The 13,850-nt window shown below is 43.6% G+C and overlaps 1 protein-coding gene across 2 annotated transcripts in view; it reads right to left on the reverse strand.

Moving 5' to 3' along the window:
- Positions 1 to 13,850, reverse strand: part of lnx2 (ligand of numb-protein X 2) — a 113,832-nt gene that overhangs the window by 65,740 nt on the left and 34,242 nt on the right. For both annotated transcript variants that reach the window (XM_016996321.2, XM_016996322.2), the window contains one exon: positions 11,476 to 11,559. The gene's annotated coding sequence lies outside the window, so the exon portion shown is untranslated. The remainder of the gene's footprint in view (positions 1 to 11,475; positions 11,560 to 13,850) is intronic.

Here is a 13,850-nt window from a genome sequence, read left to right on the forward strand (position 1 = left end):
TTGAAGACACACAACAACAACAACAACCCTGATTAACCTGATTATCTCATTGGCCAGAAGCAGGCCCACACTTCCTATTGAAATCCTGATAGGTTTATATTGGTTAAAATTATTTTCATTTTTAAATATTGTATTGGTCTTTCATTGTTATTGTTGTTTTGCAATACAAATAAGATATAGAGCTGCTATAAGGAGCCCTTGCTGAAAGATATAGCTGTTCATGGCATGTGCAACAGCAATGGAAAGGATACTTGCAAGTTTTCTCATCATCAGTGAAAAAAGCTGTGTCAGTACAGAGATATATTGTCAAGAGCTACTGAAAGATTTTTAGGATTTTGTGCACACACACACAGAGGTACTATTGTTCAAAGAATAATGTTTTATGCAAAACATTTTTGTGTGCAGAAAATACTTTTGAACTGGAAGAAATTTATTCTCATAAGAATAATTGTTGTAAGATTTCCCTCCCTTAAGTAACAGTAATCCAAATTTTGTCTCTGATCAATAGATTTTGTAGTATTCATACGGTTTCATCCAAGGAAGGCTTGAGGTAAAAGAAATACATATACACTGGGACAGGCAGGTTATATATAAAATGTACTGTTAGATCTTTGGGTGAGTTCCACGCAATAATTGATGGCTGAAAGCTCCCAATATTTGTAACAATAGTAACCCAATGTCCTCACACCTGTCTACTGGGTTTTAACTTCACTTCTGCAATAAAGAGACATTTGGATTATCAAGAGTGGATTTTTGGCACATGGGGACTGTGAACATCATTATGATCTGGTACTCAACACAAATTCCCAGGATCAGAACTATTTAATTCTAAGTGAATTATTTTTGTGGAGGTTTCCTGTCAGGACCGCCTTAAAAAACTGCAAGTTGATTCTGGTGTGAGAGAATTGGCTATCTGTAAAGACGTTGCCCAGGGGATGCCTGGATGTTTGATGTTTTACTATCCTTGTGGGAGGCTTCTCTCATGTCCCCGCATGGGGAGCTGGAGAGGGAGCTCACCTGCTCTCCCCAGATTTGAATTGCCAACCTGTTGGTCAACAGTCTTAACCCACTGCGCCACTGGGGACTCCGGGTGAGCCGGAGTGGTAAAGTGGTTTGTGTGCTGCGCTAGGACTCCAAGAGGCCAGAGTCTGAATTCCTGCCTACCCATGAAAACCCATTAGGTGGCCTTCGGCAAATAATCATTTCTCAGCTTTTGAAGAAGACAATGGTAAGCTTCTTCCAACTAAATCTTGCCAAGAAAATCCTCTGATAGTGTTGCCACAAATTGGTGTTGATTTAAACATAACAATGTGACTTTTGCATCGCACACCTATTGGTGGACCTCTAGAGGAGAAAACAAAACCCAAAATAGATTCCACAAGCCTGAAGTCTGCCCACATCTTATGTACCCGACATCAACAGAAGTGCATCTCTCTTCAACAGACTTCATTTCCCGCAAATAGTACTGCATCCTAGAGATAATATCAGTGAAAGGCTGGGATCACTTGAGACATACTATATAAAATGCTATTATGAAATCTGAAAGGCAACAAATGTGGTTTTGTTATGCTGTCGCAGTGCTATGTTCCTGCTCTACTGGATCAAGCTATTCTCCTCTCATTATTTCCTTACTTGGCACGACTCCTTCGCTTGCTTGTCATCTACAGAGAAATCACATGGTGCTACTCACCTCCGGCACATGTTGCCGCACAGCAGTCAATCTATAACTACCCCATAACGCAGCCAATTGTTGTTTAAAATTCAGTTTTATTCTTCAATTACTCTGCTAGCTTGACTCTAATTTATTACATTTTCTGGTACATTTGATTTTGGATATTATGACATCGTGGCTCATGCCATTAGAGAGGAAATAAAGTGACAGCAATGCCAGCGGATAAAGGAGGATAGAATGTCAACAGCCTGGAAAATTAAGACTATCACGGCTTGTTTGGCTTCCTGTGGAGGGTATCTCCACATTAGCACGCCAATGTAAATAGCACTTTCCTTTTCAAAATTTCAGAACTGAATATAGTTAAACCTCTGGGGGTTCAGCAAAAAGCCCTTCCTGGTTCAAAATGCAATAGTTTGTCTAGTGCACAAAGCGAGTGGTGAGAGATCTTTTTCATGGGAGATTCTTTCAGAAGAAGTCATGGTAAATTTTGGTTCTAGGCCTTAAGAGCATAAGAACATATATATTCATTCCAACTAAAGGTTTACCTAGCCCAGGATTTGATTTCTACAATAATCAAACCAAGCTGCTAGGAAAGGTCAAGAGGCAAGACACAAATGCTATGTATCCTCCTGCTCATGTTCCCAAGCAACGGGTAATTAGGAGGTCTGTTATCTCTAGTACTGAAAGAAATGTAAAGCCATCTGAGTAGCAGCAATTGATAGTCTCATTGCCCATACATAGGTCTAATTCCTTTTTAATGTCATTCAAATTGGCAATCATCAGGACATCTTAAGTCACTGAATTACACAGCTTAATTATGAAATGTATGAAGAAGCGCTTTTTTTCATCTGTCCTGAATCTCCCGTTCTACTTTAGTAGATGATCTGTCACGACCCAGGCTGCAGAGCACCAATAACCATACACAGAGGCCAGAATCTATCTAATATCTTTATTAAGGAAGTATATAAAGTTAATAAAAACAAGTATAGGAAATAGTCCAGAAGTAGACCTTTCAGGAAAGGTCAAAATTAGTCCAAAGAAGCAATGTCCAATATGAAATATTAAGGTCCAAAGTTGTAATCCAATAACCGAAACACTCACTTGCCAAGCAAGTGAGGGGAGATGACAAGGTCCTTTAGTCCATGAACTTGAGCAAGGCTGGGAAATAACTTGATTCTTGGAACACAAAGCTTGATTCAAGGCAACAAGGAAACGAGGAGCAAGAACAAGATCCGTGGCAATTACTTGGCGAGGTCCGGGAAACAAGGCAAGATCCGGGGAGAAAACAAGGCTGAGAACGAAGGCTTGGAACAGGAACAAAGGCTTGAGAGCAGGAGTAGCTGTCCACACACGCTACTCCGGTAGCTGACGAATTGACTCCGCAAGATTCCTTCGGGAGCAAGGAACCTAAATAGGCCTCGTTTTCCCACCAGAGAACACTTCTCTGGGGAATCAGAAACGAAAGTCAATCTCTGTGTCCAGATGTATGACTCCCTAAAATTTCTCATGGGAGCAGGCTTAATCATCGGAATGCTTTGCTGCAATTCTCAAACTCCTGCGATTAGCCTGCTGCACTCCTTTTTGCTGGAGATAATAATTACGGCGCGAAAAAGGGGGAGAACTCGACTCAGGGCTTGTTTGGCAGATTTCTGGAAGACAAGCCTCCTGCAGGTGCAAAGGCTCAATTTCTGGCTGAAATGGTTCCTTTTCTGGCTGAAATGGTGGAAAACCCAAGTTTTCCTCTTCATCAGTCACAACAGCACTAGGAATGGGACTACATGGCCCATGAGTCATCACACTATCCCCCTCCTCAAGCCCCCTCTCAAACTGGGACTCTCTCCCCGAGGCGCGAGGCCGCGGCTTGGCGGGATAGGTTTGATGGAAGCGGCGGGTTAAATCGGGGGCATGGACTGTGGAAGCGTCTTCCCAAGAATGTTCCTCGGGGCCAAAACCCACCCAGTCAATGAGATATTGTAGGCGGCGGCGGTGAAAGCGAGAATCCAAAATGTCCTGAACCTCGAACTCCTCCTCTCCGTCCACCAAAACAGGGGCGGGGGCCGGCCGGTCTGCATCAGGGCGCACACCATCCGCCGGAAGGAGCAGGGAGCGATGGAACACTGGATGAATGCGCATAGAGCGCGGAAGTTGGAGTTTGAAAGTCACGGGGTTAAGTTGCGCCACCACTGGGTAGGGCCCAATGAAACGGGCATCTAATTTCCGGCAAGGGCGATGGGAGGGCAAAAAGCGAGTGGACAGAAGAACCCGGTCTCCTACCTTGATTTTGGGGCCCGGCTGGCGATGTTTGTCAGCGTGGCGTTTATAGTCCTCCTTGGCTTGGTCCAGTTGCTGGAGCAAAAGTTGTTGCACCGCTGTGAGTTCCTGCAGCCAGTCCTCTGCTGCGGGAACTTCTGAGGTTTCAATGACAGGAGGAAAGAAACGTGGATGGAAGCCGTAGTTTGCAAAGAACGGGGTTTCTTTAGTTGAAGCCTGGACCCCATTGTTGTAGGCAAACTCCGACAGCGGTAACAGGGAAGCCCAATTGTCCTGTTGGTAGTTCACATAACAGCGAAGGTATTGTTCCAAAGTGGCATTGGTGCGCTCAGTTTGCCCATCCGTTTGGGGATGGTGAGCCGAAGATAAACGAGAGTCTATGCCCAATAGTTTTTGTAGTGCTTTCCAGAAACGAGAGGTGAATTGGGACCCACGGTCTGTGACCAAACTCTTGGGCAATCCATGCAATCTGAAAACATGTTGAAGGAATAGATCTGCAGTCTCTTTGGCCGTGGGAAGGCCATCACAGGGAATGAAATGGGCTAACTTGGTAAAAAGGTCCACCACCACTAGGATCGTGGTGAATCCACAGGAAGGTGGTACATCAGTGATAAAATCCGCAGAGATTATTTCCCATGGGTGGGATGGGGTAGGGAGGGGATGCAGAAGCCCTGAGGGTCTTTCCCTTCTTGTCTTGGAGCGCTGGCATACTGGGCAGGTGTTGACATATTTTTCCACATCCTTGCGGATCTTGGGCCACCAGAAGTCTCTTAGGATCAAATGCATGGTTTTGAATAGTCCGAAATGCCCTGCTGGCTTGCAGTCATGACACAGACGAAGTGCTTTTTCCCTGCCCGGTCCTGGGGGGATGTAAACATGATTTCTATAGCAAAGTAGCCCATCCTTGAGCGAAAAGGGAAAACGTAGTCCTTGGCGAAGTTGGTCCTGTGCCCAAGCATCTGCTTGCTGACTAGCCCTGATTTCCTGAGCACAAAGGGGCCCTGGAGTAGAGGGAGTTGATTCAATGGGAGTGGATTTGGTGTTTCCCACTGTGAGCGTGGCAAAGTTCTCGGGTTGTAACAGCTGGGACTCAAAGGTCTCCTTGCGCCCTGCAGCGTATTCCGGTTTCCGTGACAGAGCATCTGCTTCCTTGGTCTGGGCTGGGGTTACATAATGAATTTGGAAGTTAAAACGTTCAAAGAATAAAGCCCAGCGTTGTTGCCTCTGATTTAGCTTGCGGGCAGTTCTTAGATGCTCTAGATTCCGATGATCAGTATGGACTTCAATGGGAAATTTGGCCCCTTCTAACCAGTGTCTCCAAGTTTCAAAGGCTGCCCTTATGGCCAAAAGTTCCTTTTCCCAAATAGTGTAATTTCTCTCTGGCGCGGTCAATTGACGGGAATAAAAGGCACAAGGATGGAGATGATCTCCCACTGGTTGTAGGAGTACAGCCCCAATCGCCACATCGGAGGCGTCCGCCTGCACGACAAAAGGGGTTTCAGGATCTGGGTGCTGAAGGATTGGCTGGGACGTGAATAATTTCTTTAGTTGCTGGAACCCTTTCTCTGCTTGATCTGTCCAGCGGAAAGGCTGTTTCCCACGGATGCAGCTGGTGATTGGGTCAGACCAGCGGGCAAAGTCTGGAATGAACTTGCGGTAGTAGTTCGCGAACCCCAAGAATCGTTGCACCTCTTTCTTGTTGGTTGGCGCCCGCCATTCCAATACTGCTGCCACCTTTGCCGGGTCCATGGTGAGCCCTAGTGGCGAGACACGATATCCCAGGAACTCTACCTCTTGTAGATCAAAAGCGCATTTTTCCAACTTGGCATAAAGTCCGTGGTCCCGCAATCGTTGTAACACCATTCTGACGTGATTCTCATGTTCTGATTGTGATCTAGAAAACACCAAAAAATCGTCCAGGTAGATAATCAGGAACCGATCTAGATAATCCTGAAAGATATCGTTGACAAAATGCTGGAACGTTGCGGGAGCTCCACATAAACCGAAATTCATAACCAGGGTTTCGAATAAACCGAATTTTGTCTGGAAGGCAGTCTTCCACTCGTCCCCTTCCCTGATGCGAACTAGATTATAAGCTCCTCGAAGATCCAGTTTGGTGTAAACTTTAGCCCCTCGAAGCCGGTCTAAGAGGTCTGAGATCAAAGGCAGGGGATACCGGTTTCGTTTAGTGATATTGTTCAATGCTCTATAGTCCACCACCAAGCGTAGGTCCCCTGACTTCTTTTTCACAAACATCACTGGGGAAGCGGCTGGGGATTGAGAGGGTCTGATAAACCCCTTGCGTAGGTTTGTCTCTAAGAACTCCCTGAGAGCTTCTTGCTCTGGTTCAGTCAGGGAGTAGAGGTGTCCTCGCGGAATCGGGGCCCCCTCCACCAAGTCAATGGCACAGTCATAAGGTCTATGTGGGGGTAGTCTCTTGGCTTCTTTTTCATTGAATACATCCCAATATTCTGAGTACTTCTTGGGCAAGGTGATGATGGGTTCAGCGTCTGTGGCATGGCAGACCTTGGCTACAAGGCAATGGTTTTGGCAATATTTTGAAGCAAACTGCAGTTCTCTGTTGGACCAGGAGATGCTTGGGTCGTGGAGTGTCAGCCATGGAATTCCCAAAATCACAGGGAAGTGGGGAACCTCGGTAACAAAGAAGGAAATCTCTTCCATGTGTTCCCTTATCCACATTCTGGTGGGTTCCGACCACTGGCTTACTGGACCTGTCTTGAGGGGGCGGCCATCGATGGCTTGCACCACACGGGCGTTCTTGAAGTCGTGATATTGTAATCCCAGAGAGTCGGCATACTCTCTATCAATGAAGTTGTTTGTGGCTCCTGAGTCTATCATGGCATGGACCATGACGGGTCCTTTTTTTGCTGACCACAAGGTGACCACTAGAAGAAATAGGACCCCGGTTGGCGGCTCTTGAGTGGGTTTTTTGACCGGGTTGGCGAGCCTCTCTACGCCCGGTCGCTGGCTTCCCCCGCCGGCTGTGCGCCAGCCGCCTCAGACGTCTTCGTCTCCGTGGAGGACGCCGCCGCCAGACGAGCGGCGGGCTTCCCTTTGGCTGGACACTCTCTGGCAAAGTGGCCCTTGTTTCCGCAGTACCAACAGAGATTTAGGCGTTGGCGGCGGGCCTTCTCGGCGGCATCTAATCTGGGACGCACATTGCCCAACTGCATCGGCACCTCCTCGCTTCCTCTGGGGTATGGGGCTGGTGGCGGGGGTCTCCACACTGGACGCGGCTGGACGCCGGTGGGAGCGGGAGGTCTCGCTCCGGTCCTACCGCTCTGGCCTCGGATCCATTGTCTTCTGTTGGCAATCATGACTTCAGCTCGTAAACATTGATCAATGAGTGCTTCAAGAGAGTGTGGAGGATCCACCTTGGAGATTTCTTCCAGCATCTCGATGTTGAGACCCTCCCGAAATTGTCCTCTAAGGGCTATATCGTTCCATCCGGTGTTATGGGCCAGCACCCGGAACTCGGCTATGTACTGGGACATGGGTCTGTCCCCTTGGGAGAGGCGCCGGAGTTTGTGGCCGGCTGCCTCCAAATTGTCCTCAATCCCCGAAGTCGCCTTAATGTGATCCAAGAATTGTTGCGCTGATCTTAGATGTGGGGAGTCTTGGTCGAACAGTGCCGTTGCCCAGTTGGCCGCTGGCCCGTCCAGGAGACTGTAGATCCACGCCACCTTGATGTCTTCTTGGGGAAACTCGACATTACGGGCCTCTAGATAAGCCTGGCATTGGCGACGGAAAACATGAACCTTAGAAGCTTCTCCAGTAAACTTGGTTGGCAGCGCCAGGGCCGGGAGACGGATTCCGCGTTCCTTCAATCCCCTTATTTCTCCCTCCTGCGCATTGAGCTTATCACGGATGCGGTCCACTTCATCCTTGTCGATGGTGTAACTGAGTGGTTGGGCCCCCGGTCCGGCTCCGGTAGACATTCTGGCCTAGGTTAATTGGTGCTTAGGGTGGCGGAGTCAAACTGTCACGACTCAGGCTGCAGAGCACCAATAACCATACACAGAGGCCAGAATCTATCTAATATCTTTATTAAGGAAGTATATAAAGTTAATAAAAACAAGTATAGGAAATAGTCCAGAAGTAGACCTTTCAGGAAAGGTCAAAATTAGTCCAAAGAAGCAATGTCCAATATGAAATATTAAGGTCCAAAGTTGTAATCCAATAACCGAAACACTCACTTGCCAAGCAAGTGAGGGGAGATGACAAGGTCCTTTAGTCCATGAACTTGAGCAAGGCTGGGAAATAACTTGATTCTTGGAACACAAAGCTTGATTCAAGGCAACAAGGAAACGAGGAGCAAGAACAAGATCCGTGGCAATTACTTGGCGAGGTCCGGGAAACAAGGCAAGATCCGGGGAGAAAACAAGGCTGAGAACGAAGGCTTGGAACAGGAACAAAGGCTTGAGAGCAGGAGTAGCTGTCCACACACGCTACTCCGGTAGCTGACGAATTGACTCCGCAAGATTCCTTCGGGAGCAAGGAACCTAAATAGGCCTCGTTTTCCCACCAGAGAACACTTCTCTGGGGAATCAGAAACGAAAGTCAATCTCTGTGTCCAGATGTATGACTCCCTAAAATTTCTCATGGGAGCAGGCTTAATCATCTGAATGCTTTGCTGCAATTCTCAAACTCCTGCGATTAGCCTGCTGCACTCCTTTTTGCTGGAGATAATAATTACGGCGCGAAAAAGGGGGAGAACTCGACTCAGGGCTTGTTTGGCAGATTTCTGGAAGACAAGCCTCCTGCAGGTGCAAAGGCTCAATTTCTGGCTGAAATGGTTCCTTTTCTGGCTGAAATGGTGGAAAACCCAAGTTTTCCTCTTCATCAGTCACAACAGCACTAGGAATGGGACTACATGGCCCATGAGTCATCACATGATCTCAGATTCAAGTACACAACCATGGACACGTGAAAGCATGGATAATAGTGAATCCTATATTTTGACTATACCTGAGCTGGAAACATACTGTACAACTGCATTGGAGTACCTAGAAAGACCTTCAAACACTTATTTGGAGCATGGGCAAGTTAAACCATGGATATTGAATCTGTGAATAAGGGAGTTGTAGTGTATTAGAAGCATGGGTAAAGTTCAATTACTAGTTCCTTTCCTTCTAAGCCATTTTGGTTCTCCATTTACAAGCAGTCCACAAGTTATGAACAAGATAGGTTCTGTAGATTTGTTCTTAAGTTGAATTTGTATGTAAATCAGAATAGATATGTTCTAAAAGTGTAACTCTAGCTATATAAATAAATAAAATTTTATTTGTATACCGCTCTATCTCCCCGAAGGGACTCAGTGCAGTTTCCAGCATAGTTAAAACATTCAATTTCCAACACAAAAATATACAATTTCAACACAAAAATATACAACTCAACCCTAATAAAACAATGACATAATTACTATGACACAACATACTCATACAGAATGAAAACCAGTTCAATGCTATATATAGCTTTAGCACAGCAGGTTAAACCTCCAGTTGCAGTAAATCTTGTCAGTTGAACAGCTGACAGTTCAAAGCCTGGGTCAGGGTGAGTTCCTGGCCTTTAGCTCAGCTTCTGCCTACCTAGCAGTTCAAAAGCAAAATGTGAGATGAGTAGGTACCGCTTAAAAGCGGGGAGGTGTTTTAAGGCACCCATAAAGAAATGCTAGAAAAATGCTGGCAATTAGATTAAGTTCTTTGGCAGGGAAATGAAGCAACAGCACCCCCCCCCCACACACACACACACACCTCCCCCCAGTGGTCAGAACTGAGCACGAGCCTCCAAAATGCTAAAGATGGGAAAAGCCTATCTATCTATTTATCTATCTATGTACAGTTGTTTGTCTTGTCAGTATATAAACAGCATTGAATGTTTGCTCCATATGTATGTTCTGTGATCTGCCCTGAGGCCCTTTCGGGGTGGGAAGGGCGGAATATAATTACTGTAAATAAATTTTATATATGTGTGTGTGTGTATGTGTGTGTGTTTTGGATAGCATAGGGAAGGGTTAACACCTCTGTGTTGTTTGTTTTGCTGTCTGTTCAGAAGATTTTGCCACACTGTCTCTGTGACAATTGGATTTTGAACATGTTGGCTTGTTGTGGAAACAAGGATAGTGATAAAGCTTCAATGGAGACTCTTCCAGGAGTGAATTTACCTTCCTGGGGGTAGATTTCTCTCACTTCCTATTGTGTCACCCCCCCCCCCCCCCCACTATTCTTAACTATAAGTTGCATGTAAGTTGGGTGTTTGTAACTCTGGGACTGCCTGTATTTAAACTTACAGCTCCTAAAAACCACAGCTAAGGTATAGGAAATTAAAGTCTTAAAGATATCCTTAGAAACCTTTCTTTTTTTAGAATCTCATCACTTAAAACTATGACAAAAGAAATAATTTTTTGCACGATGAACTCAGCATCCAGGAATGATTTCTGTAAAAAAGCTTGTCTGCTATCCACATTGTTGTCTTTGTGGCACCAGCTCCCAGCCTTCTCCTCCTCCAAACATTTTAAATATTTTAAGAGGTCTAGATCTCTCCAAAAACATTCAGGTCCTTTTGCCTCTGGGGCAGTTTTAGATTTTGTTTTGCTTTGCAGTTTGTGGAATGTGCTTGTCAAGGTTTTATGCTGCACTGGTTCTTAGTTATTTATTATGACCTAAATCCAACTATTTGTTCTAAGAAGAGTAACCCCATTAAATCAATGACAACATGATAAGCCAGTGCTTATATAAGTCTGATTGATATGATGGAACTTCTCTAGCAGAGATGAACAACTGATTTTTGGGCTTGTGATTCCTACTGTCCCATTGTTATGCTTTTGATGCTGTGCAATGCCTAGTTTTATCAGGCACTTAATACATGCAAACAAAACACATTATAAGATATCCTTGATACAACAAGACAACCACATCAATATCTGACATCTGACAAACTTTGAAATTGACCTGGAGTCCTTTCATACTGTGGTGGGCTCTTGATATCTGCCAGGGTTCGGTTCCAGGACCTCCTATGGATGCTCAAGTCCCATTTCATATTATGGTGTAGTGAAAGGTGTGACTTATATAAAATAAGAAAATAAATAATTACTTTCCGGATTTTAAAAAACTAATCTAAAGCTGTGGATGGTGGAATCTGTGGGTGATGAAGCCAACTGTAATATAATGCTATGATTTAACTGTAAGCACAATTCCTAAATGTTATGTCATCCTGGAGCATAGTCTGATGGAATAATGGATAACTCTGAACACTCTTCCTTAAAGTGAAAATCTCACAATTGCATAAGACAGAACCATTGCACAAAATAGAATAATTGTGCTATAATTGTGTAAAAACCTCTCCAACTCCTTTCCTGGCTCGTTCATGCATGAGAGTACTCCTGCTAGAGGAAAAAGGAGAACTTTGCCAATATAGTTGAGCTTTTTAAAAACAAAAAGAACAGTGGCAGAGAGAACAGATATTAGCAGCAATTATAAATGGGGACATCTTATTTCTTTGGTTTTGCTTACTTGTGTGGGATACTTTATCCGAACAGCAGAGGTGGGGTGGGAGTTCCTGATGGATGTTTCCTGAGGTGGCATATCTGTAAGATTCTGGAAGAACAAGAGTTGATATCTTTATTTTCTCATTTTAATTACCATCATGTTATCACTTTCTATTTTCTAATAAAGGTTCCAACAGCTCAGACTGTTGATACAAAGCACTTCCTTTTGTAGACAAAATGTCCAGTTCTCTGCACCACAATATTCATGACCTGATCTCTCCCTGTCTTACACAAAAAAATACATTGAGAAATGTTTAATTAAAAGCCTCAGCATCCACTATCCAGCCTGGTCACTGTATAAACTGGATGGCAGATTCTGGGGATTGTAAGCTTCCTGCCTGGGCTTTATGTAACTATTCATGAATTAATTTCAAACATTTATAACAGGGCACTGCAGTAGAGTCTCACTTATCCAACATTCTGGATTATCCAATGCATTTTTGTAGTCAATGTTTTCAATACATCGTGATATTTTGGTGCTAAATTCGTAAATACAGTAATTACTACATAGCATTACTGTGTATTGAACTACTTTTTCTGTCAAATTTGTTGTATAACATGATGTTTTCGTGCTTAATTTGTAAAATCATAACCTAATTTGATGTTTAATAGGCTTTTCCTTAATCTCTCCTTATTATCCAACATATTCTCTTATCCAACATTCTGCTGGCCTGTTTACGTTGGATAAGCGAGACTCTACTGTATTTAGATGCATGTTTTGTAAGGGGTATAGCATTAGTTGCAGCAGCCTACTCAAATATCATATGGACCCCAAACATTGACAGTTGCTCACTTCTGTTTTTAAAACTGTCTTTCCTAATGTTGGGCCACAAAAATAAGGTTAAAACAAGCACTTTTCAAAGGAGCAATAACACAGAAAGTGGCAAGAAAATCCTGAAACAAAAGAATGTTAGACAAAGGTACAGAAAATAATTTAACTAGACAGCTTCTAGCAAGTTAAAACAATTCAGTGAGAAAGAATCATTCATAGCCCAGAGGGTTTTGTGGGGAAGAAAGGTTTTAATCCACTGATGCCAAGCCATTAGAGCAGAAACTTTATAAATTGCCGTGGGAAAGCTGCAATTAGTTGCAATGTTATTCAGAGCTTGGATGGAAAGAGTTACTTGCAATTCACATCTTATTTTGCAGTTTTATCATTGTTTGGACTTTTAAAAATGGAAAAGGGAACATTTTTGCAGTGTAACTGTAACACCAAGGGTGTTTTTTTTTAACAGTTTTTATAGTTGCACAGGTGTGTGAGTTTACAAAACAGAGGAAAAGTATCACACAGTTCTAGTCCACTTTGAGTCCCCCACCTGGGATGAGAAAAGCGATATATAAGTGAAGTAAATAAATAGTCCTACCTTCACACATGTGGATACTGATATGATAGCAAGATGGCATGAAATGTGCATTTCCTGCCAGAATCCAGAGGAACTACTGTGGGGAGTGTCTTGGTGTTATGAAAGTAACGACAGTATGCAGTTTCAGAAAGTAACACGTATGTTAGCTGGAATCCTATACACAGTTGTGGCTGAATTAATGGAAAATTTCCCCAGCAACTCAACTGCACTCCTGCACCCAATACCTCTGTTATACTCTTCAGTATCTAAGCATATTCCCACAATATTCTTTAATCCCGAAAGTGTTGCTTATTTAATAATCTGGTCAAAACCAATACTGGCTGAGTATCCTCCACCCTGAATTCAGAAATACTCCAAAATCCAAAACTGCCCACATGATTGGCTGAGACAGCGGCACCATTGCTTTCAATGGTTCAATGTACATACACTTGTTTCATAAACAAAGTTATTTAAAACATTGTATAAAATTATTCTCAGGCCATAAGTATAAGGTGTATTTGAAGCAGAAATGAATTTCTTATATGCAAATACAAGTACAGTAGAGTAAAATATGAAAATAAATCTGAAATCCCAAATCTTCCTAATTCTGAACACCTTGGATAAGGGATAATCAACTTGTATTATCACAAATATCAATCAGTTTGCTCTGCCAAATTTCCATTTCCCCCCGTTCTAGGCTTCAAATAAGGGGGATTTACCCATATTTTCAATTATTTCTTCCTGATTTATCTAGTTTTTCACATTTGAATTAAGCCACAACTTAATCCTGTGCATGTTTACTCAGAAGTAAATCTCTCCATATTTAGTGGGTCTTATTTTGAATAATTTAATTGGAAATTCTACACATATTTATGTGGAAGAAAGCCATACCGAACTCAATGGAATTAACTTCAAAGGAGCTAAATGTGTAGCATAGAATTGTAGTTTTGAGTTAGCAGGGATCATCCTTTACTTTTACCAGAACAGCAAAACATTG

Source organism: Anolis carolinensis, chromosome 3, assembly GCF_035594765.1.
Source record: "Anolis carolinensis isolate JA03-04 chromosome 3, rAnoCar3.1.pri, whole genome shotgun sequence".
Classification (NCBI taxonomy): Eukaryota; Metazoa; Chordata; class Lepidosauria; order Squamata; family Dactyloidae; genus Anolis; species Anolis carolinensis.